At 31.4% G+C, this 2,926-nt stretch overlaps 1 non-coding gene across 1 annotated transcript; it reads right to left on the bottom strand.

The window, feature by feature from the left end:
• Nucleotides 1-1,246: 1,246 nt before the first annotated feature.
• On the bottom strand, nt 1,247-1,351 carry LOC125619865. Its single transcript, XR_007351455.1, has one exon. It is a non-coding gene; the product is annotated as a U6 spliceosomal RNA (small nuclear RNA).
• Between the last annotated feature and the right edge of the window lie 1,575 nt (nt 1,352-2,926).

The raw sequence follows: 2,926 nt of genomic DNA, 5'->3' as shown, positions 1-2,926 counted from the left end.
AGAATATATATATATATATATATATATATATATATATATATATGAATATCATTACCTACAAAAAAGTCCCAGACTTTTTATTATACAAAAGCATCTTGACTTAACAATGAGGTTATATCTTGATAAAACTTTTTTGTAAATTATCAAATAAGTGATTAAAGTAGAAAAAGATTTTCAGGCAGAATAAAAACAATACAGATCCTTTAAAGAAAGAGCACACCACAGTATACTGTGGTCTTTACCCTCAAAACCTTATGGCTGAACTGGAACTAGGCTTCTTACCCCCTGTTCAATATCATAACACTACGGAAGTATATGTGGCTGGTCCAGGAAATTTTTTTTGACAAGGTCTCATTGTGCTGCCTAAAGTTGACATGGAACCCCTGGCCTCAAGAGGTCCTCCTATCTCACTCTCCTGAGTAGCTGGGACTCTAGGTGTGCCACTGTGCTAGCAAGGATGAGTAGTTTATAAATTTAAAATTTAGATTAGGAATTTATTGCTCACACTTTAGGAGTCTGGGAAGTCCAAGACCAAGGCAACATTAGATTCAGTGCTCAGTGAGGTGCTCTCTACATTGTCATCAGTGCCTTGTTACTGCATCCAATGCAGAGGGGGCAAACAAGCTCCCACAATCTCATTTATAAGGGATCCCATCTCCTTCCTAGGGCTCTTCCCTCATGACTTTGTCACCTCTGAAAGGCACCATCTCTTACTACCATCACCTTGATTATCAGGATTTCAGTATATGAATTTGGAGGAGACAGATATGTTCAGACCATAGTATTGATTAGTTCATTCATTTTTTTTGTAAGAAGCTGATGTGGAGGACAAACTATTGGAAACTGAAAAAAAATGAGCAGAGTGATATATGCTTGACATGAAGAAGATAAAAACTGAACAATGGTATCTTCAAGAGTTTAAATGAAACATTACAACCTGTCAAGTTAAGGCACTGACATTACCAAATAATAAAAATAAATCAATCTGAAGAAAATCAGTAGGAAAATATTCTAATGCAGTCCTATCTGGAAGAACTTTGTGCAGTGATGGAAATGTTCCATATCTCTGTAGTGTTCAATAAAGAATCTATTAGTCACATGAACACTTCCAATGTAGCTAATACAACTGAGGGTATGCATTTATCAGAAAAGTTTTAATAAGGTACATGTGACTACTAATTGAACAGTGTGGTTCTAACATTGGGCCAAAACCAGTAGTTTCTTTGGAGTACTTCTCCAATCACAAAAATTTATGGAATTCTTCATGAATTTTCAGGTCATCCTTGCTTAGGAGTCGTGCTAGTCTTCTCTGTATCTTCCTAGTTGTAGTATATGCATAGCTAAAGCTAGCACTTATGCTCTGCTGGTGCTGAAAATATTTTGACTTGCTGTAAATATATGTACATTATTACCTTTTGTTCAAGTAAAAAATATAAAAACAATTCTGACACATTTTATTTTAATGTAAGAAAGGTACTGACAGGAAAAATAATTAAGAAGAATCAATTTCAATGTATCTATAAACAAAAATTTTCATTAAAGCTTAACTTCATGTTGAAGTCACAGAGAACTGAGATATAGCCTGATTCTGAAATTCGGTGAACATGAGACTTTGGACAGTTACTCAGCTGATCTAAATTACAACATTCTCATCTATAAAATGGTGTTAATTAAAGCTATTTCCTAAAGTTGTAGAGACAAATGTTTTAATAATATAAAACACATAGTATGTCAATCATTGTTACGGTTATTAGTACAAGTAAAATAATCTAAATTTACAAATATATTTAAAGAAGTAATAAACAAAAATGCAATGCTTTTTATCTAAAAATGATGAAATTAATGAAATATTTATTTTACATAAAAACTTACTGTATATGGGTATATTGATACATTTAAAGAAAAAATGTAAAGGGAGAGCAAATATTTGTGTTCTAAGAATCATATAACCTCTTTAAAAGATCTAAACATGGGGGATTTCATCAAACATATTTTATGATTTTACTTTTGTTAATTTCTTGATATCTGAATTGTGAAACTATATTGAGAAATATTCTCTAATATTATTTCATGTCAAAAATATATTATAATAATGAGATACCAGAAGAGCATGGTGGCACATACCTTTAATCTCAGTAGGCTGATGGCAAGAAGATCACAAGTCCAAGGCCAGCCTCAGCAACTTAATGAGATCTTGTCTGAAAAAATATAAAAAGGGCTGGAGTTATGGCTCCAAGGTTGAGAGAACCCCTGCATTCAATCTCCACCTCAAATATAATAGAAATAATTTAATAATAATAAGGCACACAAAAAAATCTTAGTTTTGGACACTGGAAATTTATGTCTAGAATTAAGATATACTTTTAAAAAATCTACATTTGTTAGATATTATAAAGGCATAAATGTTTAATTAAACAATTGTAATTTTTGCAAATATTTTATTATATCTATATATCTCTATATATTCCTAATTATTTGTGTTTATTTGGTGGCATTTTATTTCCTTTAGCTAAAATATTATAAAACATTCTCTAATTCAGAGATACTTCAAATATACTGCATTAGAAAACAAAACATTTTAAACCTCCTGAATCAAACTTACTTTAAGTCATAAGATTAGTGAACTCTATAAATGCATTATTTTTAGAAACATTAGTATTTGGCATATTTATGCTTCTGATATATTAGATACATTAGATTGAGAATAATAAACACATTAGTCAGCTCCTGTTCATCATAAATGGTCCTCAGACAGCACAAACATTGCAAATAAATGTAAGTCATAATGTAATTACAAAGGATGGAGATTCAATCAACAAAGAATAAGTGAAAGGCCTTGAATCCAAGAGGTAATTGTGGAAATCTGTCCCTGATTCAGGGCAGAGCAGTAAAGGGACTTATTTTAAAAGGTCTCAAGCTTTTTCAG

The sequence above is a fragment of the Marmota marmota genome, unplaced genomic scaffold, assembly GCF_001458135.2.
Source record: "Marmota marmota marmota unplaced genomic scaffold, marMar, whole genome shotgun sequence".
NCBI classification, from domain to species: domain Eukaryota; kingdom Metazoa; phylum Chordata; class Mammalia; order Rodentia; family Sciuridae; genus Marmota; species Marmota marmota.
The sequence above is the reverse complement of the archived record's forward strand: the minus strand, read 5'-3'. Positions and strand labels throughout refer to the sequence as shown.